Below are 26,720 nucleotides of genomic sequence, written 5' to 3' on the forward strand. Positions count from 1 at the left end.
GCCTAGCAAGCCAGTGGTAGCGTCTACGAATTGCTTTCAACAATCAAACAAGCCTCGGATGGAGATCAGAAATAAGACTGAAATTTCTTTGCAATCATTTAAAAAAAGGCTAGGAAAACAACAGATAGGGAATCTGCCACCTGGGCGACTGCCCTAAATGCAGATCAGTAGTAGTGATTGATGACAAAGTCCTCGAGCAGATCTGGCAGGTATGACGGCTAACATGGCTCCGATGAAAGACAGATATGTCCGAAGAACAATGTAAGAATTGGGACTATGAATATTTTGACCCTGACTGGAAAAACTGAAGAACTTATCGATATGATGAAGAGGAAAAATCTATCCATATTGGGAATGAGTGAAACAAAATGGAGAAGGGCAGGTAGCAAGATTCTCAGAGATGGCTACAAATTAGTATGGAGTGGACGTGAGGAAGAGGTCAGAAATGGTGTTACTTTCCTGATAACAAAAGACATGGACGCCATTACCGAAGTATCCTATAAGAATGATAGGATCATTAAATTATCTATGCAGCTGGAGTCCACAAATTACACGGTAGTGCAGGTATATGCACCACAGTTTGGATGTAGTGCTCAAGAGAAGGAACAATTCTGTCAAGATCTAGAAGATATAATTGATGAAGAAAATGTCAATCATCATTGGGAACTTAAATACACAAGTTGGGACAGACAGACTTGGTTATGAGGAAATCATTGGACCACATGGGTTTGGGAACAGAAATGCAGAAGCAAACAACTGCTTGATTTATGCAGAAGAAATGGATTGATCATCAAAAATACTTTCTTCCAAAAACAAGACAGCCACAAGATAACAAGATATAGCTGGAACGGAAAACATAAGTCGCTCATCGACTATATCATCACTAACAAAGGAGGAGAGAAATATGTAACTGATGTCAAAGTTATCCCCAGTGAGAGTATGGACAGTGATCATAGATTGTTGATTGCAGACCTAAATCATGTGGCTAACATAACCCCGAAGGAAAGAAAAAGAAAACGTAAAGTGAAGACTTGGAAATTAGAAGAAGCCAAGCTGAAGGAAGAATATAAAATAAGGATACAGAAACTTACCAAAAGGGGAAATGAATACATTAGAAGAAGAATGGAAAATTTTTAAGGATACTTTGGTGGGTAAAGCTAAAGACCTGTGTGGAGTAACAGGATCGACCATGAAAGAAAAAGAGACACCTCGGTGGAATGACAGAGTCAGATTGGCTATAAAAGAGATGCACAAGATCCAGGTGGCCAAGAAATAACTAAACTACAGGAACTCTACAGGGCAAAAAAACTTACAGCTAAGAGGGTAGTAAGAGAAGAGAAAGAGAAAAAATGGAATGAGTTTGTGGAAAAATTGGAAGAGGATAGCAGAGGAAACAAGAAACTTCTGTATAGAGTAATTAAAAACAAGTGAAATAACCTAGAAGACATTAGTGATGGGACATTCGATTCATTTTACTGAATCGATTCATTTGATTCCGTTCACGTTACTGAATCGATACGGTGATCCGATTCACGGCTCATTGGTCACCGCTCCTACTGCATCTGTGTAGTATGTGCTGGTTTAGACAGCAGCAACAGCATTCAGTGCTCGTAGCTGCCATCTGGTCTTCATACTATGAACTCCTTTCCTAGAAAAAATGCTAGTTACTCTAATACATCGAAGGTTTCCGGCGACGCAGGGTGGGAAAGGTTAGGATTAGGAAGGTAGCAGCCATAGCCTGAATTAAGGTACAGTCCCAGCATTTTCTGGTGTGAAAATGGGGAAACTACGGAAAACCATCTTAACGGCTGCCGATGGTGGGATTCGAACCCACCATCCCCCGAATGCAGGCGCATAGCCACGCGATATTAACCGCACGACAACTCGCTCATTCATTTTTGAAAATATGTATTTTTCTATCAGCTGAGGATTTTTTTAAATCATCATATTTTGTATAGGCTACCCGAGATGTACAGTAGCCCGCTGATTTTCTGATTCAACATACTGTTATTGCGTCTGTCCACATATAATTGAAGTCTTGTGCAACGATGTGACATATGAACTGAGAGAATACTGAGCCGTTCTTCCCAATATAAAACAGGTACTTTTGAGTGGTCATGATCATGACTCATAGTCATAGGGCAGGCTAGAGTCGAGTTTAATTGTCAAAAGTCAACTAAGTTATAATACTAAGATTCATTAAACTAATAAACAGTATAACCTAATAGCCTACCTACTTACTAGCTACTTCAGAATTATGTTGTGACTACCCTTTAAACACTGCAAATAAATCCATCTATTATTTAAACCTCCCTGTAAGAAGAGGACAGTGAATGCAAATGGGTATTATTTTCAAATGAGCTGAGCTCGAGAGTCCATTATAGCATAATAAGGAGCCATGTGTATCTTGTGTCTCACTGAGCCGGCTCGTTCACGATTCTTTCGGTGTGCCATGGGTCACTGTCTCGCTGCAGCGGAAGCTCGGCTCTCCACGTGTCCAGTGAGCCGATAAAGAGCCATATGTATCATGTGTCTCACTGAGCCGCGCTCGTTCACGATTCTTTCAATGTGCCATGATTCACTGTCTCGCTGCAGCGGAAGCTCGGCTCTCCGCGTGTCCAGTGAGCCGATAAGGAGCCGTGTGTATCATGTGTCTCACTGAGCCGCGCTCGTTCACGATTCTTTCGGTGTGCCATGATTCACTGTCTTGCTGCAGTGGAAGCTCGGCTCCCCGTCAAAGTCCAGTGAGTGCCCCACTCAGCACTGTCCGCTGGGAGTAAGCTGAATCGTGTGCCGTGAGCTCACCGTTCCTGTGAATCGATTCACTCGGACACTTGAATGAATCGATACACTGCTTCGAATCATGCATTCAGTAGCCAACACTAGAAGACATCAAGGTAATAGAGCAGGACAGTGGATCAGTAGTATGAGAGGAAGATGGAATCAGGAGAGAATTCAAGACCTTTGACAAGCTCCTGAATGGGGAGGCATCAAATGTAATTCAAAACAGAGAAGAATCTGGAAAAAGTAAAGAGCCCAGTAAAAATATGGAGCCACCAATCACATGGCTGGAAATAGAGAAGAGCCTTAAAAGTATGAAGAAAGGGAAAGCTGCAGGAATAGATGAGTTAAGTGTGGACATGTTAAGAGCAGGAGGAATCCCAGCAATCCAATTGCTATATAGACTCCTAAATGTAGTATGGCAGAAAAATACCATCCCAGAAGACTGGAAAAAAGGTATAATTGTACCTATATTCAAGAAAGGCAGCAGACGGAATTGTACCAACTACCGAGGCATCACTTTACTCTCTCATGGACTAAATATTCTGGAAAAAATTATAGAGAATAGACTACGAGAAATTGTAGAACCACTTTTAGAAGAGAAACAATATGGCTTTAGGCCTGGAGGATCGACAACAGATCTTATATTTGCTGTCAGGATGCTGATGGAAAAACATTGGGAAAAAAGCCTTTATATCTACTGTTCCTTGACATCGAAAAGGCCTATGACAGCATACCAAGGGAGCTTATTTGGGAGTGCCTGAGAAAGCTCGAAGTTTCGAGACAGTCTAATTTCAAAAGTTAAGGTGCTTTACGAGAAAACCAGAAGCTGTGTACAAGTCGGTTCTGGACTGTCAGACTGGTTTGAGACAAAAAGGAGAGTACAACAAGGTAGACCAAAATGAAGTTCTTAACTTTAAAAAGGTAGTGCTTTGTTGCCCCTATTATTTATCATTGTAATGGATACCATATTAAAGACGCTAAAAGAAAAGGGGCAACAAGACTTAAAAGCCTTTGCAGATGATGTAGTAATTTGGGGTAACTCGGAGAAAGATGTAGAAGAGACTGCAGGGGTGGAGTCGGGAGTTTGAGAGATGTGGATTAAACATCAACAAGGCTAAAACGGTGGTGTTGAAGGTACAGAAGGGTGACAATCAGCCAGAAATCATGCTAAATGGCACTAAGTTGGACAGTGTCACAGAATTTAAGTACTTGGGTAGTATAATGTCCAAGGATAACTTAGCTAAATATGAAGTAAACAGTCGAATCAGCAAAGCAATACATTTTTACCTCCAAGTAAGACAGCTACTATGGGATAAACAAGTACCACTCAAAACCAAGATGACACTGTATAAATCATACTACACCCCTATCCTCACATACAGCCTGGAAACCGCTATATTAACAAGAAAGGACAACTCGAAACTCCAAGCAGCAGAAATGAAGTTCCTACGCACAATGATCCAAAAGACCAGGAGGGATAAAATCAGGAATGAAAAAGTCAGAGAAGACGTAGGACTAGAAGACTCCTTACTCCAGAAGATCCAAAAGACAAGACTGAAGTGGTTTGGTCATGTGAAAAGGATGAGTGCCAACAGGTCTGCAAGAAAGGAGAATGAAAGAGAAATCAGGGGAAAGAGACCAGTGAGCAGACCTAGAGAAAAATTGACAGACTTAGTGAAGCAGGATGTAGAGGAGAGAGGTCAGGATTGGGAGCGGATTGTGAACGAAGAATGGTTCATGGACAGAACAAAATGGAATGGGCTCGTATACCATACCTGGGGAACTGGAGTTGGTGAACGATGATGATGAGGATACTTATATCTTATGAAAACTAAAGTTGATACGGATGTGAAAATTAGTATTTGGAATCTTCTTTAAAATATAGAAATGTGCATTTTAGGGGAAAATAAACTGAGGAAGGGGGGAGGAGGTGAAAAGGAGTTGAGTTGAATTCCTTTTATGAGGACACAAAAACTGAAGATGTTACAGTCATAATAATTGGTATTTTGAAGCTCCTTTTTAAATAAAGAAACATAATTTTTTTTTTCTGGAAAATTCACTTATGGCGGGAGGGTGAAAGGAAGTGAAAAAATTTCTTTTTATGTGGATACTTATATCTCAAAAACTGAAGGTTACAGACGAAATTTGGTATTTGGAATCTCCGGTAAAAATAAAGAAACACGCATTTGGGGGGTGGGGGTGGAATCAACTTAACGGGGTTGGGGTGAAAAAATTGTGAATTTTTTTTGTGAGGATACTTGTATCTCCAAAACTAAAGATTTTACAGACGTGAAACTTGGTATTTGGAATCTCCTTTAAAAATAAACATGTATTTTTTTGTTTTCGGAAAAGTGACTTAAAATGGAGGGGGGGGGGGCGGTGAAATTAAGAAAAGAAGGAAAACACATTCTTTGTTTTCGGAAAGTCGACTTATAGGGAGAGGGGGTAGAAAGAAGAGAAGAAGTTGAATTCTTTTTATGAGGAAACTTATATCTCAAAAACTGAAGATGTTACAGACGTGAAAGGTGGTATTTTGAATCTCCTTTAGAAATAAAGAAACACGTAATTTTTTAATTTTCAGAAAATCCAATTAATGGGCTGAAAAGAATTTAAAAAGTGGGTGAATTTTGAAAATGAGTACCGGTATATCTATAGTATTTTTTTTTTTTTCGGAAAAGACACTTAACAGGGGGTGAAAAGAAGTGAATAATTTTTTATGAGGAGGCTTATAGCTCAAAAACTGATGATGTTACAGACACAAAAATTGGTATTTATAATCTCCTTTAAAAGTAAAGGAACATGGTTTTTTTTTTTTTTTTTTTCTTTCGGAAAATGGGAAGGACTGATAAGGGGGGTTGTGTTCCTTTTATACGGATTCTTGTAGCCTATCTCAAAAACTGAAGATGTTACGACGTGGAAATAGATATTTGGAATCTCTTTTAAAAATAAACTTTTTTTTCGATTTGAGCGAAGACTGTTTCTCATATGTACAGTTCTACGTTGCATGGTCATCTTAGCTCCAAAAGGCAATAACACAAACGTGGTTTACAAAGAGTTTCTGGGGTAAATGAAACTCAATTTGTTGGTGAGTGTTTATACTTTAGGGATTTTCAGATAATGTCTTAGTACAGTACTGAGGTACGATTACTTTTATCATTTTACGAAATCTACGCAAGTGAAGCCGCCGGTAAATGCTAGTAAAACATATGAGCAGAGAGATATTTGTCACTTTTGTTGAGGCACTAGTGTGAAGAATTTCACCCTCTTAGACACACCACCACCATCCTTAGTGATACAGTCAGTAAAGTTATATTTTCACCTCACAAAATTCTTCATATAGCTGGTCCAGGTTTCTTGTAGATTGAGTATTTCAACTGCAAGTTCAGAGTCACAATTTTGTATTTCCGCATTCAAAAAAAAGAGGTTCCAACCTTGCATACTTATTACTAGCTGAGAAGTCGTAATGGTTCTCGAGATATTTCAGCATTGTGTCATAGAAACGATCAAATTCACATGAAATCTTCTTAAGGGATGTTGATGAAATCTCTCTCATTTATTTCTTAGTTTCACTCCCATAGAATTGATCGTTCTTTGTGTGATCTTGTTATAGATCATGCACAGACTGTTATGAAATTCAATAATACTTAGCTCCCTTTTTTCCAGGTATTTTGATACTGATTGCATTTGACCTCCCATATTTGGCACAAAATGCAAATATATTTCAGGAATAGTTTCCTTCTCTGGGTCTTCTGCTAAAAATACAGATGCAAGTTGCTTTGGACAGATATCAATGCTCTTGAAATAGCTCTTTATAGCTGGCCAATACTCAATCAATATGTTAATGGCATGAGTTAAGGAGAGCCATCTTTTGGGCACATGCATTCATATTTCAGACCACTCAAAATCCACGAATTCAAAAAATGATTTCAATTCCTCACGCCTTTTAGCTGATACAGAGAATTTATTATAGATCTTCAAAACAAGATTCTCTACATCCATTTCCAGCTCGTGCTTGGCGTGCTTCATCGCATTATGAACGATGTGATTTGAACAACTGGCTTTCTGCAGGTTGGGATTCTTGGAAAGCAACAATTGACAAACAGATTGTTTCCTGCCAAAATTCACTTTAGCATTGTCAGCGCTATATGCTGTTAAATTGTTAATATTTAGTGAATGGCTCTCCAGACTATCAAAGATTAATTTGCCACTGTATTTGAAGATTCATCAGGCTGTTCAATAAATGTCAGCAGTTTGTTCTGTACTCTTACTAACAGTTCAAAGTATCTTATACAAATTGGGAACATCTTTTTGTTGCACCTGTTGCTACTGAGAAAAACTTACTACTTTCAGGAGATTTTAGAATATTAACAAAATCACTGACACTTTTAGGTGCTAATGCAGTTTTTACTAACATTTCTGCCTTCGTCTTGCCACAGGAAAGTTTTACAGCTGTTTCTGAAACTGAGAATGTGCATGACAATTTATTGCCGCAATACAAACTTGCATAACTCAGGTTATGGTTGACTGTGTGATACAAAAGTCCTAACTCACAAGCTGTGACAACATTGGCTTCAGATTTCTTAGTGTTCACAAAATATTTAGGCACTTTCGTGGTTTGACTATTTGCTTTCTCCTTTAACTGATGTCCTTTGTACTGGGCATGTTGCTTGAGATCAAACTGTCCACCATGCAAAATGCTGAATTCCTTCTGGCACAATGTACAAAAAGCATGTTTATCACCTGAACCAGGTCTAACCCACATGAAAGTATCTTCCCATTTCTTCAAGTACACTTGACTGTACTGCTGTTGCTTTCTTCTTTGCTGGTGAACTCATTACGATTCTCAAACAAAACTAGGGGAACTGTATGGATTCAGTAAATTATCACTGCAAAGAAGTTTATGAACATGTGTAAAACAGCTAATCGGAAATGAAGTATATTGACAACACTCGATTGTGCAATCGAATGATCTTCAGAAGCACCAACCTAAACATAGACTACCGTAAAATTTATATCTGAACAGTAATAAATATAATCAAATTAATGTGCATTTTTGTTATATGCATATTAAGGGGAAGTATTGTGTTGGGTTCTACGACAAGCCAGCGCCAAAACAATGGAAGAAAGTGTCATATGGGGAAATAAAAAACGTAAGGCTAAATTAACAGTAAATAAACATAAGAATACTGGAAAAACATACAACCTAGCAACCCTACTGTTGTCGCCAATAAATCCCCTCCTATACAAAGGGAAAGAACTGACTTGTTTGCATATCTTTAGAAAGGGTTTCCAGGAATTTCAGTTTTCATTTAACTTGTATACTCCGCTTTACACGCATCATTATTATTTCTTCTGTTGAACACTCTCCTATTCGTACATTTAAGCTTCTTATTAGTCATGGTGTAGTACGGCAGATCTGAATTTTCCCTAATTATCCTTTTTGGAACAAATTTATTCAGTCCGGTATTTAAAATGGTTTTGAGGTTCTCCCAAATGTCGACCATCCCCTTGCCCTCCTTTAACCAATTAGTATAGCACAACTTCAAATACATAAGTTATGAATTTCATTATGGTCCGTATTGACAATTAATCCCTATCAATGGGTAGGAAAGGTCCACCTATTCAGTACCATTAGAATGTATATTGTCTTATAAAACTGGGACTAGATTCGACCCCATATATATTGGGTTGTCTTCAGCCACGCTCCGATTGGAAGACATAAGCACACATATAACCAATAAAATATAAACACTCTGGTATGACACAATTTACAGTCTTAATTTAAAACATTGATGAGGTTTGAACAACATATCCAAATTTGAAACTAAAGACACATTAAAACTGCTGTGGTTGATGCCAAACTATTTCACCGTTCCTACAGCAGCCAATGTTCTTGAGTTGATCTGGTAGTTGGTATCCTCATCTGTGTAGACGAGCAACTTGATTGATAATTTATGTTTGTTCATTAGTAATATGGGTAATGACTTATGTAGCTTTACGGGGAACATTCGTAATTTGAATAGGTATTTCTTTTCATCAGATGTAGTGATCTGCTGTTTAATTTATTTTGGAGTGAATGTCCCTATGTTCTTCGTAAGTAGCGTACACTTGGTACGGATACCAACACCAAATAGTTTTGAAAACCTACGGAGGCTCCCCTCGCATAGCACCAAATAGTCTTAGAAATTCCCACATGCCTCGTATTACAAGTTTGCCAAGAGAGATGGAGTACCACTACTCTGTGGTCACTAATCCTCTGAATTATGTCACAAGATATGTCATCTGGTCTGACTAGAAAAACATCTAAAAGTACGTGTTTACGTGTGTTCTTTGCAACAACTGCGTAGTTGACCCAGCCCACTTTACTGACGGTAGGTTTAAATCCCCTGCAATTATACTTCTTTTCTAGTAGCTTATATTTGCACATGTCAATTCTGAAAGATGAGTGATCGTGTTTAAACCTGATTTTGGCAGGCAATAAGCTCTAATAATAACTATATTTTGTTTATTGTGTGCGTTATTTACCTCCACCCCAATTATTTTGCAGTCATCGAGAACACATTTTAACATACTGCTTAGCTCTGATCTAACACAAATGAAAATTCCCTCTCCTTTCGACCTTCTATCCCATCTAAACATTAGAAATTTTGACCTGAATATTTCTGAGTTATATATGTTATCCGATAACCAACTTTCCATTCCCACAATTAGATCAGGGTCATTTGCATCAACTAAGTTTTCGAATTTTGCGATTTTATTACTGATACTTCCACAGTTTACCTGCATCAATCTAAGAAAATACCCGATCTGTTTTCACTGCTTCTCACAATATCCTGTTGGTGGCCCTGTTGCCATTGTAGCTGCATTAAATCTTCTCCCATCATGGATCGTCATTCAGCTTTCCGTTCTGCACCGTCATCCGTTTGGGTGGAAAAGGACTGGGTAACCCTCAAAAAGAGTTCACCTAGTCTCGCCACTCCTTGCTAGTTCAGATGAAGTCCATCCTGCTGAAGTCCCTGTCGTCGATCCAACTGTTGCCGTCTACAAAGAGTGATCCGGAACTTTCGGCCACCCACTGAAGGTCTTCGTTCAATCGACCAATCTTCTACGATACATCTGGTCTCCTTAGTATACAGTACCTCTAATTTGCCTTTGGGAACTTTTTCTTAGTCGAGTTCACTAGATCATAAATGTTCCCCATTATATCCAGTTCGTTGTCTTTTTAAATCATTAGTTCCTATGTGGAGAATTACTACTTTTTCATTCCCGCCGCATTTGTCCTCTATTGTCCTGTTCAGCTGTTCCAGTCGAATTCCCGGCATGCATATCACTTACACTGACCTATTTTCTTGTCTATATGACGCACGATAGAATCGTCTATCACCACACAATTTACAGGTTTTATATTCTCCACATTTCTCATATACACTTCCTATAACTTCTTCTGTAGCTCTGCAATCATGAGATTTGCTTCATTTAATTCCCGTTGTAGTTCGTCAATTTTTGCTTTGTTGGTATTCACATTCCCATTCATGAAACACTTGCAACATGCCATCCTTTCCTTATTACTGTCCAGAGCCTGTAACTTACCGCACTTGAAATGAAACCACATTCCACATGTATCACACTGAACACCAGATCTTAAGTTCCTCTTACTTCATGTTCACTACCTCTTCTGAAGCTGGTTGAACAGGGCCCAGGTTTAACTCTAAACCTCCTACAACAAGTAATGTGGTAATGAGTGCCAACAATACAACACTTCCCGGGTAGCTGCCGGCTGCAGGTCCACATTCCAGCACACACTCCGCAACCCCCTGCCTACTTGCCCATGTCCTGATTGCTGCTCGCCAAGCTGGTAAGGAAATAACCATCACTGCACAAACACGTCTGCTCCCTTCAACAGTCAACTAGCATCTAGTTGGGAGTGGCATGGAGAGTTGCTTCAAACCAGTCTATGGACTGATGACTGAAACAACAACAACAACAGATCCACATAATCAGTACATCAGCATTTAGATAATTAAATTTACTCATGTATTCATTCAAAGTTCTTATTGTCTTGGTACTAGTTTTGATCAAGAAACTTATCTTCAGCTAAACTAATCAAATAACAGGATAAAACACATCTATAAATTGAGTACATGAAATTGTTTAAAACATGAAGGTGAATTATGTTGTTATGACAAGTAAAAAGGTGACTGTGAGAGTTCAGTCAGAAAAAGAACACGATAAACAAGAAAATGGGTTTAAAATTACTATCAGTGGAGTTAAATGATTGCAAAAAGTTGAGTATGGATTCCATAATGATATTGGCAATATGTTTTCTTGAGATCTTGATGTTTAAGGTTAAAGTGGTATCAACACTTCAATTTTAAAATAACACATTAAGAATCTAGGCTAGTATTTCCAATAGTATCATCTAAAAGTTCAAAACATGCCAAGGAACAACGGCATTGTTATTCTTAATAATGTTCACGGAAGATCGATTGATTAAACATTTTGATAAAAAAACATACATATAATAGATGCGAATACAAAAGCAGTGTTATAATTAGCTAACAACATACAGTATATAAGAAAAACATAAGGATCATGTGGCTAAGTTGATTATGCAAACTTCTCTGTTGGCTGTTAGGTGGTCTTCTGTTTAATCTAAAGTTGTAGTGAAGTCTTCTGAATGCTGAAAAGGATAAGTTAGGTATCAAAGGTATGTCCTAATTATTATGTTGAAACATAAAGTCATATCGATCAGTAAGATGAACAAGGATTGTGAAAGGATATCTAGAAAGGGACAAAATGAACGGGACTAGGAAAACAGATAGATCAGAAGGTGGAATGATAGCAAAAACAGAGTGTAAGTAGATTACCCCCTGATGTCCCAGTGGGAACTCATGCATCGGGTCAAAATCCTATTGATTGGTGAAATGATGATTAAAATACTTTGTGTTGACCCATGGCTGAAAACTTATTGTGTTTTATTGCATTGGCGTGTTTGAGATAATGTACATTTAAATTCCTCATGTTTGACCTACATAGGTGGTTTTGCAGTCAGAACATTTTAGTCTATATATGCCTGAATTTACAAATTTGTTGGATTTGTTTATGGAGTTGGAATTGTGGAAAAACCGGGAATGGTTGTTGAAGGTTCTAAATGCTACATAGATGTTATGTTTCTTGAATGGATTGGTAATGCTGATGAATACTATTATTAAAAGTGAAAGTAGTAAACTTTTGTTGTGGCTTTGAATCTCTAATGAGATTGGATTTAGGTTTATGTTTGATTTTATTGATTAGGCTATTTTTGTATTAAAGACTGAAACCATTACTTAAATACTTAAAATTATCGACCTGTTCTAGCTTTGTATCACCAATCTGACATTCAATTCTGTTGAATTTCTTACCTACTGTCATCAATTTAGTCTTCGAAAGGCTAATTTTCATACCATACTCATTGCACCTGTTTTCAAGTTCCAAGATATTAGACTGCAAGCTTTCGGCACAATCTGGCATTAAGACCAAGTCGTCAGCATAGGCCAGACTGCTTTATGTGTACAGATTATGTTTAATTCTATATAAAGGTCGGACTGAGACATGGGGATGTTGAAGGCCCTGTTAATCATGCTATGGTAAGTTGCTTTGTTATGGGAGCTGGGATGCGTGGAGTCTGCCCCTATGGTGGTGGATGTCTGTATAGGTTTTCTAAAAGTGAGATGGCCTTCGTGTCTAGATATTAGGTCCAAGAAATTAATAGAATGATTATTTTCTTTCTCTAAGGTGAACTTAATGTGAGGGTCTGAATCATTTAGTGACTGCAGTATAATTTCACTGTTAGTGTTTGTAACGTGTAATTCTCAGAGAGGCTTATTACTAGGGCTCAGATCAATATGCTTGATAAAATCTCCGGATGTGCTCGAAAACCATGTGTTATATGCTCGATAGATATCCTCGAAAAAACCATTATATGCAGTTAAATATGCAGAATATGCTCGAAAAACACCGTTAAAAACTATAGAAAGGAAAGTGAAACGAAAAAACCAAAAAAACATATCTTTGTATACGAGCTTTATTTTCTAATTGTATGTATGATACACTGCGATATACTCGCATTCAAGTTTCAAGTATATATACTGTATATGAGAAGTTTTCTTATCAAAGTTACAGTTTAAAAGTTCATTTACAAGATGTTCAGAATTAGGCGAGTCAGTGAAGTAGATCTGCATTGCTCTGTACAATAAGAATTTTTTCTATGTTTTTAGTTTTGAATTCTCAGAGAGGCTTATTACTAGGGCTCAGATCAATATGCTTGATAAAATCTCCGGATGTGCTCGAAAACCATGTGTTATATGCTCGATAGATATCCTCGAAAAAACCATTATATGCAGTCAATAAAATCAGTCAATAAAAGTTTCAATGATGAGAATGATTTTTTTTTCTTTTTTTTTTTTTGCTTTACGTCGCACCGACACAGATAGGTCTTATGGCGACGATGGGACAAGGAAGGGCTAGGAGTGGGAAGGAAGCGGCCGTGGCCTTGATTAAGGTACAGCCCCAGCATTTGCCTGGTGTGAAAATGGGAAACCACGGAAAACCATTTTCAGGGCTGCCGACAGTGGGGTTCGAACCTACTATCTCCCGAATACGAGAATGATCTTTCGACATCAACTGACACGAGAGGTAAGTACTTGAATGATGCTGCTTCTTGTGCAGAGTAGTTCGGAAAATCCTCTTACGGTTCAGACTCGCCACGCAGCATCCTCTCCAAGTCCAACGCTGCACTCCAACCGGGATTTCGAGCCAGCACGAACGCCAGTTCTTGTTTCACGGTTTTCCCAGTCTCTCCAGGCCACGAGTCGGCTTCTTGGATGACTCCTTGTATTGTAGCGACCACTTCAACCAACTCCATCCCTCGCGATTCCAACTTAAAGATAGCTTCAGGAATGACGCTCATGTAGGCTTTTATGAAAGTTAAGGATGGCATCAAGCCCTTCATTTTAAAAGCAGCCTTAGCATTCGCGATGTACTTGCTGTCCGCCTCATCAAACGTATTGATCACCTGGAAAAAATATAAATGAAAAACATTAGCCGAGGAGAATAACTGAGAAAATTACAAAATTAGGTGCCGTATGATGGAGTAAAGATAAAAGAGATGAAAAGAATGATAGAGAAAACCTCGAAAATGAGAAGATTTTAATTTCAACTAGTCTTACTTCTTCAATTGCCCTGTAATTTTCAGTGTAATACAAGGCAGCCAAGATCAAAGTTCCCCATTGCGTCAATATGGGCTCGGGAGGTAAAGGGAGCTCTGGATGCATCGCCTTGAAGGCACGGACGCGAGAAGGAGCCTTGACGAAAATTTTCTTCACTGAGGAAATGACGCTGTTGACGCTGGACGATTTTTCACGCAGCTCCTTAGCAACTCTGTGCATTGCATGGGTAAGACAAGTAACATCTTCGGGTAGAGAAGCTTGAGGCTCTTCCCAGCCTTAATCATGTAGGGAAAAGCGTCAGTCACCAATGTGAGTACTTTGTTTACCTCCTCATCTGGAAAGGTTGGCCACAGCAAGCCTGGAACTGGAATGCATGAAATGAAGGGTGAACCGTTCAGTTAATGGGATTCTGACATGTCGTACGACTGTAAGATATATTTAACTATCAGAACTGTCAGAGTCTTCACTGAGCATATGTAGAATGCATTGAAATTATAGCCAGACTGTACTTATTCTTCTTTGGCAAAACACTCGAAAAATAAATTAACAAAAATATACTTACGTAGAGCTGCTTGCACTGTTCGCACAATGGTACCATAGTTTGTCACATCTAGCTCCCTGCACAGAATTAGGTGGCCCTTCCCCAGTTCACTGGGACTGAATTTTCCAACAATAACGTTGGTCATGTATCTTCCACAACTGTCTGTGGTCTCGTCGATAGATAACCAAATTGTGTGGCACCCGATGTCGTCCCTGATTGCGTGTAGAACCTGGTGAAGAAAGTACCTGAATGAATATTCTTCGTGGAATGAAGGTATTATCGAGAGATAACCTTCATTACGACAGAGCCAGATCCATGTTAAAATTACTTCTAAATTGTTTAAACGAGAATGCGGAATACGGCAATCGTGCCTGAATTCATACCTTTTCATACTCTGAAGAAACGTAATTTTTACGTAGGGTCGACTCATGAGGCAACTCTCTTCCTGCAAAGTTCTTGAAGAAAGCTCTAATCTCAGCATGTTCGACCTTGTAGAGGGGTATGTTTGTGCTTAAAAACGCCCTACAAACTCTGGAAGAGAACTCGTCCGAGTGCTGTTGCTGATTGAACAAAGGTTGTATCAACGCTTGTTTCTTCAATTTCCTTTTTTTTTTAATTTTTCAACTTTGGCTGAGTGCCCACTTGTGGCTTTATGTTGGGAAAATTGAAAACACTTTCAAATCATGATCTGAAAATAAATAGGTAGGTACGCATAAGTGAGAAAAAAAAAATACATTGAATGAAGAAAAATAAAGCATTGTGGACTATGAAATTATTTTAAAATATTGCAGTAGAAATACGAGCACCCTCTCAACGATCCCATGAAAAATCAGCAAATCCAAACGTCAATTTCCGTATCGGAAATGTAAAATCTGAGGATCTAACGGGTCTACACTCCGAATTCTTAGACTTATCTCTACTTACCTAGCAGGTAGGCACCGTATGCTGCACATACGGCTTACTTGAAATTTCAACCGTTTGACCAGTAATATCTTTAAGAACGTAGATGTGAAAATGTCAATAAGAACTTACCTCTTTTTCGCACATTTTGCAGAAAAGAATTTTCTCCTCAGTAGATAACGAGCCAGGGTCTTCCTTTGCACATCGTTGGAGTAAAACACTCGGAGATTCCTTAACTTTAGGCATCGCATAGTTAGAAATCACAAGAACTCGATAGATACGTACGGTTACGATTACGAACTGAGAGTGGAATGCAGAAACTTGACTTGACCGGGTCGGATCTTCCACCACTTCATGGGAAAAGCCACCTAAACAATACTGGTTCCCAAAATAGGCACACCACTAAAAACCCTCACATTTCAAAGTGAAAGGATGCTTGGGGCTTCCATCGCTTATCTGACGAGTCGCACTCTAATCTGGCAGAGGCCAATTAGGGTGTGTGAATGACCTCACTAAAGGTTAAAAACCTGCGGTTCTATTATTCAAACCAGATAGGCTTTTCAATAATTATTTCTTTTTTAGAACCTTAAGGATGATCAGGGCCCAAATTCGGGGGTGAATTCGAAGAAAAACAAACTATTTAGACGAAAACAACAAGAATATGCATTTATATGCTTCTACTAGCAAGATACCCGTGCTTCGCTACGGTATTATACTGAAATTTATAATTGAATGCTTATTGTTTTAGATATATAATCCGCCGAAATTCGCGATCTGACTCGTTTTCTGCGAGAATCCACCAAAATTCCCGATCTGACTGGTTTTCTATTATTTCACGGCACGTTTTCTCCCATTTTTAAATCTTCCTTTCCAGCAATCGATTTCGTACTTCCCGGGCTAGGCTCAGGTATTCCTCCCGGTCAGTTGGGTCCGTAAATCTTTGCCATCTTTTCCTATAATATTTTTAATATGGATAAAATCCTTCAGGAGATCTGGCGTGCTGTCATATTGGGTGCCTTGGCGGTGCTGTACCCGCGGCCGGACTGCATTCTTAGTCATTACCCGTCCAGGAGCCGTTTCCAGCGCGGTCCGCACATTTGACGACGGTCCGGGATATTATTATTATTATTATTATTATTATTATTATTATTATTACTATTATGTGTTGCTGGAATGGCTGATGACAGGGAAAACCGGAGTATCCGAAGAAAAACCTGTCCCGCCTCCGTTTTGTCCAGCACGAATGCCACATGGAGTGACCGGGATTTGAACCACGGAAGCCAGCTGTGAGGGGCCGGCGCGCTGCCGCCTGAGCAACGGAGGATCCTTATAAGTACATTAATAACAGTAAAATCAATTGGTCTCACCTCCTTCTACACCCCACCGCCGTTAAGTTTATTTACCACCCCCCCCCCCCAAAAAAAAAGAAATTAAAAGAAGGCTTGTTTCTTATGTTTAAATAAGATTTCAAACACCAATGTTCACGTCTATTACCTTCAGTTTTGAGATATAAGTATCCCCATAAAAATAATTTACTTTTTTCACTTCATTTCACACTAATCCCCCCCCCCCCCCTAAGTGAATTATCCCGCAAAAAATACTTGTTTCTTTAATAGTAAAGGATCTTCTAAATACCAATTATCACGACTCTAACTTCTTCAGTTTTTGATTTATGTGTCCTCATGAAAGGAATTCAACTCCTTTACACTCCCGCCCTCCAAGATGGTTTCCCCCCAAAACGCGTTTTTCTTTGTTTTTAAAGGAGATCCAAATACGAATTTTCACGTCTGTAACAACTTTAGTTTTTATTAGATGTATGTATTCTCATTCAATTAAGTCAATTAATTTTTCAATTCTTTCACCCCCCTTCCCCCCTTAATTGGATTTTCCGAGAATACGTGTTTCTTTATTTTTAAAGCAGATTGCAAGTATCAAATTTCACGTCTGTAACATCTTCATATTTGAGATATCATTAGCCTAATTAAAAGAATTCAACACCATTTTCAGTCACATTTACCCCCCCCCCTCTCCACCCAAGTGGTATTTCCGAAAACTAAAAATACACGTTTCTTTATGTTTAATAGAGATAAAAAATACCATTTTTCACTTCTGTAACATGTTAAGTTTTTGAGATAAACTGTAAAAATTCTCATTTTAAAATTTCACCCCTTTTGAGTTCCCCTTAAGTGGAGTTTCCAAACACAAATCACCTATGTTTCTTTAGATTTACAGGAGATTCCAAACACCCACTTTTTACGTCTGTAACATTTTACGTTCCCAAGATAATCTTTCAAAAAATTCACCCCAATTTGTCACTTCTGTTTAACCGCCATTAATAGGATTTTCCAAAAACTAAAAAAAAAATACGTGTTTCTTTATTTTTAAAGGAGATCCCATATACAAATTTTCAGTTCTGTAATATCTTTCGTTTCTGAGATATATGTATCCTCATTAAAGGCATTCAACCCATTTTTCACCCTTTTACACCCCTCCTATTGGGATTTACAGGAAACAAAAAATACATGTTCCTTTATTTTTAGAGGAGATTCTAACTACCAATTTTTACATCTGTAAATTTTAATGTTTTAAGATGTAGACACACTCATTTTAAAAAATTCACCCCCCTTTTCACCCCACAGTATTTGGATTTTCCAAAAACGAAAAAATACGTGTTTCCTTACTTTTAAAATAGATCCAAAATACCAATTTTCAGGTCTGTAATATCTTCAGGTTCTGAAATATAAGTAGCCCCATGAAAGGCATTAAACCCATTATTCACCCTTTTACACCCTTCCTATTAGGATTTTCCGAAAACAAAAGAATACGTGTTTCTTTATTTTTAAAGGAGATTCTAAATACCAATTTTTACATCTATAAACTTAAAAGGTTTTGAGATACAGATACACTCATTTAAAAAAATCACCCCCTTTTCACCCCCCCATTTATTGTATTTTCCACAAACAAAAAATACGTGTTACTTTATTTTTAAAGGAGATCCCAAACACCAATTTTCAGGTCTATAATATCTTCAGTTTCTGAGATATAAGTAGCCTCATTAAAGGCATTCAACCCCTTTCTCACCCCCTTTTCACTCCTATTGCGATTTTCCGAAAACAAAAAAATACGTGTTTATTTATTTTTAATGAAGATTCTAAATACCAATTTTTACATCTTGCAAACTTTAAAAGTTTGGAGATATAGATTCACACATTTTAAAAATTCACCCCCTTTTCACCCTCCCATTAATTGGATTTTCCAAAAACAAAAAAATACGTGTTTCTTTATTTTTAAAAGAGATCAAAAGTACCAATTTTTAGGTCTGTAATATCTTCAGTTTCTGAGATATAAGTACCGGTATCCTGATTAAAGGCATTCAACCCATTTTCCCCCATTTTCACCCTTTTTCATCCGTCGTATTGGGATTTTCTGAAAACAAAAAAATACGTGTTTCCTTATTTTTAAAGAAGATTCTAAATACCAATTTTTACATCTGTAAGCTTTTAAAGTTTTGAGATATAGATACACTCATTTTAACGTTTCACCCCCCTTTTCACCCCCTTAGCGACTGAATATCCAAAAATCCTCTCTTAGCAAGCGCCTACATCTTAATAAAAATATATCCCCAAAATTTCATTTCTATATGTCCAGTAGTTTTGGCTCGGCGATGATGAATCAGTCAGTCAGTCAGTCAGTCAGGACAAGTTCTTTTATATATATAGATTATGAAAACCGCGGTTTTTTGCATTTATATGCTCGATAAATTTAAATTCTGTTGGTCCCAGAGAGATGAAAACACCACCGAAAGGCTTCTTTCAGTGTGTACTATTCAGGAAAAAAATATGCTAATATGCTCGAATCCGAGCCCTACTTATTACATTAAGGTCTTCGATAGGTTAAATGGATCTATTAAACTATTTAAAATAGTTCATGTTGGCTCCACCTTGTCAATACACTTTTTATAATTAAAAATTATTTATTAATTCGTACACGTTTCAGGAACATAACGCATTCCGTTCATCAGTGAAGTCCAGGTGCATAATGTTCTTGAAACATGTATGAATTAATGAATAATTTTCAATTATAAAAAGTGTATTGACAAGGTGGACCCAACGCAAACTATTTTAAATAGTTTTTTAATAGATTTAGACAAGTCAGCATACATACATACATACATTATCATTATACTCTGTTGTGCCTTTCAGCGTTCAGTCTGCAAGCCTCTGTGAATTTACTAAACGTCGCCACAATCCTCTGTTTGCAACTAGTGCTGTGGCCTCATTTAGTTCTATACCTCTTAACTTTAGATTGTTAAAAATTGAGTCTAACCATCGTCGTCTTGGTTTTCCTCTACTTCTTTTACTCTCCATAACAGAGTCCATTATTCTCCTAGGTAACCTATCCTTCTCCATTCGCCTCACATGACCCAACCACCAAAGCCGGTTTATGCTTACATCTTCATCCATCGAGTTCATTCCTAAATTAGCCTTTATCTCCTCATTCCGAGTACCCTCCTGCCATTGTTCCACCTGTTTGTACCAGCAATCATTCTCGCTACTTTCGTGCCTGTTACTTCTAACTTACGAATAAGATTTCATGAGTCCACTCAGCTTTCTCTCCCACAAAGCAAAATTGGTCTGAAAACAAACTGCTGTAAAGATAGTTTCATCCGAGAGCTGACTTCCTTCGTACAGAAAACTGTTGATGGCAACTGCGAGCTCACTGCATTAGCTTTACGACACCTTGATTCAGTCTCACTATATTACCATCCCGAGAGAACACACACCTAAATACTTAAAATTATCGACCTGTTCTAGCTTTGTATCACCAATCTGGCATTCAATTCTGTTGCATTTCTTACCTACTGTCATCAATTTAGTCTTCGAAAGGCTAATTTTCATACCATACTCATTGCACCTATTTTCAAGTTCCAAGATATTAGACTGCAGGCTTTCGGCACAATCTGCCATTAAGACCAAGTCGCCAGCATAGGCCAGACTGCTTAGTAAATTTCCATCTTAACTGAATCCCCCCCCCCCCCCGCCATTTTATACCTTTCAGCATTCTACCATAAATTCTCACTGAAGCCTAATTGTCAACATAAATGCCTTTGACTGATTTTAATAATCTACCCTTAATTCCATAGTCCCCCAGTATAGCGAACATCTTTTCCCTCGGTACCCTGTCATATGCTTTCTCTAGATCTACGAAACATAACTACTGCCTATTCCTCTCGTAGCATTTTTCAATTACCTGGTGCATACTGAAAATCTGATCCTGACAGCCCCTCTGTGGTCTGAAACCACACTGATTGTCATCCAACTTCTTCTCAACTACTGATCACAGCCTCCCTTCCGAGATGCCAGTGAATACTTTGCCTGGTATACTAATCAATGAGATACCTCGATAGTTGTTGCAATCCTTCCTGTTCCCTTGCTTATAGATAGGTGCAATTACTGCTTTTGTCCAATCTGAAGGTACCTTACCAACACTCCATGCTAATCTTACTACTCTATGAAGCCATTTCATCCCTGCCTTCCCACTATATTTCACCATTTCAGGTCTAATTTCATCTATTCTTGCTGCTTTATGACAATGAAGTTTATTTACCATCCTTTCCACTTCCTCAAGCGTAATTTCACCATCATTTTCCTCCTCCCCGTGAACTTGGCTTTTCGCAACACAACGAGAAAGATTTCCTTTTACGTTGAGATTTTCAAAATATTCCCTCCACCTCTCCAGTGATTCTATTATGAGTTTACCTGAACTACTCAAAACACTGTTCATTTCCTTTTTCCCTCCCTTCCTAAGATTCTTTATTACTGTCCAGAAAGGTTTCCCTGCTGCTTGACCTAGCCTTTCCAGGTTATTACCAAAATCTTCCCACGACTTCTTTTTGGATTCAACAACTATTTGTTTTGCTATGTTTCTTTCATCTATGTACAAATCGCTGTCTGCCTCAACCCTTGTTTGGAGTTTTATTGTTCTCCTTTTACTGTCTACTGTTCGAAACTTCTCGCTAATCATATCCGTGTACTTCTGTCTAATTACCTCATCCTAGAGATTTGCTACCCTTATTCGTTTGCAGACAGATTTCACTTTCCCTACCCTAGGCCTGGAGATACTTGGTTCACTACAGATCAGGTAGTGGTCTGTATCATCGAAAAATCCCTGGAAAACTTGTACATATACTTTAAAGGTATGGTCAAATGTTCCACCTTTACAATACTTACAATACACATTAATTTAATGTGTATTCCAACAAATAATTTTAAGATATTCAACAACTTCAGCAGATTGTAAATTTATTTATACATGACTGACTAGTGACATTGCATTTCAGATATTAGAACAAGGTTTTAAAGTTTCAAACACAACAAATAGTTATAATGTTTTAATAAGATGACGTAATATATAAAGCTTTATATTCAAGAGAATTTTAATAGTTATTATGGTTAAGTTTGTTAACAGTAAACAATAAGTGTAAGTTATGGAATAATGTTACTGGTTTTAACCTTGTTAAGAATGTTTATAGCTGAAGATGTTCAAAATTTGAAAGAAACATGTCTTATGTTTTTAATAATTTAGCAATAAAATAAGGATGAGATCCTAATTTTTAAATTGCTTTTAATGTATTGAATAGGTGGAAATCAAAGTTTTATTGTTCTCCTTTTACTGTCTACTGTTCGAAACTTCTCCCTAATCATATCCATGTACTTCTGTCTAATTACCTTGTCCTGGAGATTTTCTACCTTTATTCATTTGCAGACAGATTTCACACTCCCTACCCTTGGCCTAGAGATACTTAGTTCACTACAGATCAGGTAGTGGTCTGTATCATTGAAAAATCCCCAGAAAACTTGTACATATACTTTAAGGGTATGGTCAAATGTTCCACCTTTAGAATACTAAAAGTTTTATTATTTATTTAAATAACATTTTAAAAAAAATATAACGGAACATGTTTCATCTATCTTCTAGATATCATCAGCCGAAAAGTTTTAAGATCAAGCACAAAGGACAAGAACAAAAAACAACACATTAAAATAATTCGGATTGCCGAATGCGTCAGTTAAAATAGTGAAGAATGTGCTGGAATGTTCTGAGCATAACACTTGATACTTGAATACTGTTAAAAGTGAAATTAAAAAATTGTACACATGAGGTGATTCAATAAAATTAAAGTCCTTCTTGATGGTGCTGTATGCCAATACAATGAAATCAAATACCTATTATGGTTTAGTTTATCAACAGGTTAAATGTGGTCATAGACGAGCAAAAAAAAAATCAACACTAAAAATAATTGAGGCTACGGAACGTATGCTTGTGTGAGAGATGTGTGTTATCTTGTTGTACATTTCATTGTTATGTTGCACCATATGTGATGTGTTGCTGTTGTTTGATCTTCTCATGTACTGTTATGAGGGAGGATCATTGTCACCATTGACCTTATAATTTGTAATGTTGTGGAAAGAAGGCTTTAATATTTCCTGATGATGAATTTAAGAATAGAAATTATTTTGAATTAGGTAAAAGTCATTTGAAATGATTGTAGTATATTCTTGGAGGACAGACATACTAACAAAATGATATGAAATCTGACAAAAGGAGGAAATAACATGTAAATGAAGGAAATCCAATCAACAAATTATAATGTGATAAGATAAGGAGATTAACTGAATATTAAGTATCAGTTAAGTGTTGAAGTATATTAATAATAATAATAATAATAATTAACAGGATGAAGTTAAAATTAATTACGAGGGTCATCCGGAAAGTAGTACCCATTAGCACTGCATGAAGTGCTGACAACTCTGGTAGCCGCTGGGCAAGGTCAGACCGCATCAGTGGTTTGTCTGCCTGCTCTGTGCGAGGTTGCGTGACACTAGCATTGCCGGTGTTGTGTCTGTGATCATCTAAAATGTTTAAACAAATTGAGAACCCCGCTAGTTGTGAAGTGAGGACCGTGATTAAATTTCTTAATGCACGAAACTTTCGACCTTGTGATATTCATCGCCAATTAACGGAAGTGTATGGAGACAATGTCTGTTCGGCGCTAGTGTCGCAACTTCAACCTAGGGAGGGGGAATACACATTACGAGGAGCATTCAGGGAGACCATCTGTCATTACAGACCAACTGCTGAGTGCAGTAGACGAATGCGTGAGGAACGATCGGCATGTCACAATTGATGAACTCTGTGAACATTTTCCTAATGTGTCTCAAAGAATTGTTCATGAAATTGTCAAAGACCATCTGCATTATTCAAAAATCTGTGCAAGGTGGGTCCCTCGCATGCTTACAGAGGAGCACAAAACCAAGCGTATGGCTGCAGCACTGATGTTTCTGGGACGTTATTCCGATGAAGGCGACTCTTTCCTGACTCACATCATTACTGGGGATGAAACATGGGTTTGTTATGCATCACCTGAGAGTAAACGACAGTCAGTGGAGTGGCATCATGCTCATTCACCAACCAAACCAAAAAAATTCAAGACAGTTCTGTCCACCAGGAAACTCATGGCAACCGTTTTCTGGGATCGCCGAGGTGTACTGCTCATTGATTTTATGGCCCGTGGAGACACAATTAATGCTAATGCATATTGTGAAACATTAAAGAAATCACGGCGGGCAATACAAAATCGACGGCGAGGTCTGTTGTCTACAGGCGTCATTCTCCTTCATGACAATGCCAGGCCTCATGCAGTTGCGATAACACAACAACTTTTGCAGCAATTCAAGTGGGAAACCTTCGACCATCCCCCGTATAGCCCGGACCTGGCCTCTTCGGATTTTCATCTCTTTATGAAGCTTAAAGACTTTCTGGCAGGAAAAGATTTGGCAGCGATGAAGAACTTAAACGAGCCATGACTACGTATCTCAATACACTGGCGGCGGAGGACTATGATGCTGGAATAAAAAACTCGTCCCACGTTATGACAGTTGACTAAATTTTCTTGGAGATTATGTGGAGAAGTAGTGTAAAGTATGCTCTTTCCAATAAAAATGTGTATATTTGTTAATATTTACTCCTGTGTCTTTATTGCGCAAACGGGTACCACTTTCTGGATGGCCTTCGTATATGATTATGAATTCAGTCATTGAGAGTAGATAAGGAAGCAATATATTGTTGATTGTGAATTGAAGTCACAAATGATTAAACTTGACCTATTAAAGTAGATTTGTTTTGTAATAGACCGGGATTAAGTCCATTTTATTTTATTTATGAATTTCAGAGATGAGTTAGTGAAGAATTAGCAGGATTTGTTGGCTCATAATCAAGTAATTAGAGAAAGGTGAGATGGAAGAATAGATGACTTAGTGTAAATAGGTATTTATAAAGATTTTTGGTAGACTTTTGAAGCAATTTCCGAGATGATTGAATAAATTTGGTCATTTTAAGACCTATTTTATTGAACACATGTGAGTGAGTCAATGATCAGGTTAGGAAGATAACTTATTGATTTAATACTTTGGATCAGGAATTAATTAGTTCAATTCATTCTTTAATTTCAGTGTTCTCTAATGTGTATAATTGCACCAGAGAGAAAGAGCAGACGTAGTCGACAAGTTAAATTTTCATTGTTAGAGATTGTAAGATTTGTAAGTGTTTAAAATCATAGGGACTTCGATTAATTCAATCCAGCATCTTGAACAGCTGATTATATTTGTGATGTTAATTTCAGTTGCATCCATGTTAAGAAATGTTAGTTTAATTTTTATTGTGTGTGACATTTGCCAGATGCCCTCCAATCTTTTTCTTTTTAATGCCTCTTAAAAGTATGTTGCCACATACAAATGGTCCACGATAGGATTTCTTGTGTTTGACCCTGGGGAAAATAGGGGCAGTACCAAGAACACTCAAACACAGAAAAATAATGGATATTCACCTTTACTACAATAGAACATGACTTAATAATTTTACGTATGGCAAACAAAGACATCCTAATGAACATTTTAGAAACAATCTACATAGAAATAGACCGAAAACAAAATCCTAATTTTAACATAAATGAAATTACAGAAAACATTCTATTAGAAGAAATTTTAAAAGTAGCTTCACAAAAACACATAAGTAAAAAAAGACACCAAAGAAGATATGAACTCTCTACCAACCATAAGTTCCACCTACAATAGTAATACCTGCCACTCACTTCGCTCCCCCTTCCATGTTTTAACTGCTCAGCTGTTCGGTGCAAGCAGTCAGCCACCAGCTATGCAAGCGACAACATGTTCTAAAGGGACCAATGGGGAAGTAAGTATTTAACATTTTCTAACATCCCCACACAGTAGTAACATAGTTTTTTCACACTAAAATAAACTAAATATTTTCTTCCTTTCTTTTCTAGACTCCTTAATAACAACAATAACTACAAATCACATTGGCCGATGAGAAAATACTTCTGTATTGTACCTCAGTTAAAGTCGAGAGGAGTTTCCCCGGCTAGACTGAAGAGTCCCCTTTTTATTAACATAAGAAGATACCACTAGACAATCCAAGGAAGATTTTAGCTACAAACCACTAAATTAAGGGTAAAAAATGCCACCAAATAGTATTAATGGGACATATAACATCTAACTAGGCCCTATAAGAAGAAGACAAAGACATTAATATAGTGACATAATGTGTTGTTTTTTTTGTTTGTTTTTTTTTACTTTTAAAATGTTTTCGATGTTATTTTAAATAACTTGACCATTGTCTTATTTTAGGTATAAATTATCCCTATAGCCAAAGATGATCCATATAGAGTAATAAAACATGTACTAATTGTCATTCTAATTATGTGTTTATTCTTGATATAGGCCTAGACAAAACAATAATAAATGTATTGAAAAGGTGGGAAATCTCTTAATTACACTTGATTTAATGTCAGTACGGATTCGTGACAATTATAAACTGAAAACCATTGTCAGGGTCAACTTGTCAATGACATTGGTCACCGTCGGCTAACTTGGATTGTGAGAGTAGATAGATGAGTCACAGTGCAACAGATTACTCGCAAATTCAGTGCTGGAAAACAGCAAAATGTAAGGAGCCATACCATCCGGGACCACCTCCTCGCAATGACTTACAGAAGCCACCATCCCACTTGAGTATCCTACTCACCGCACATCACAAGGCACAAAGAATAACATCGGCACAGGAACACCACTATTGAACTCTCAAAGCAAAGAGAAAGATCACCTGGACAAATGAATCATGGTACCAGTTTGTACACGCCAGTGGCAGGGTGCAAGTGCATCACCAAGTGCTCAAGGCAATAACCTGCTGTCAGATCTTGTCCACCCATT

General features: G+C 37.6%; 1 protein-coding gene across 2 annotated transcripts in view; it reads left to right on the forward strand.

The window, feature by feature from the left end:
• LOC136858175 (zinc finger protein 660) overlaps positions 1-26,720 on the forward strand; it is a 110,338-nt gene that overhangs the window by 9,483 nt on the left and 74,135 nt on the right. The gene's annotated exons all lie outside the window — the stretch shown is intronic.

This window comes from Anabrus simplex, chromosome 1 (assembly GCF_040414725.1).
Source record: "Anabrus simplex isolate iqAnaSimp1 chromosome 1, ASM4041472v1, whole genome shotgun sequence".
NCBI lineage: Eukaryota > Metazoa > Arthropoda > Insecta > Orthoptera > Tettigoniidae > Anabrus > Anabrus simplex.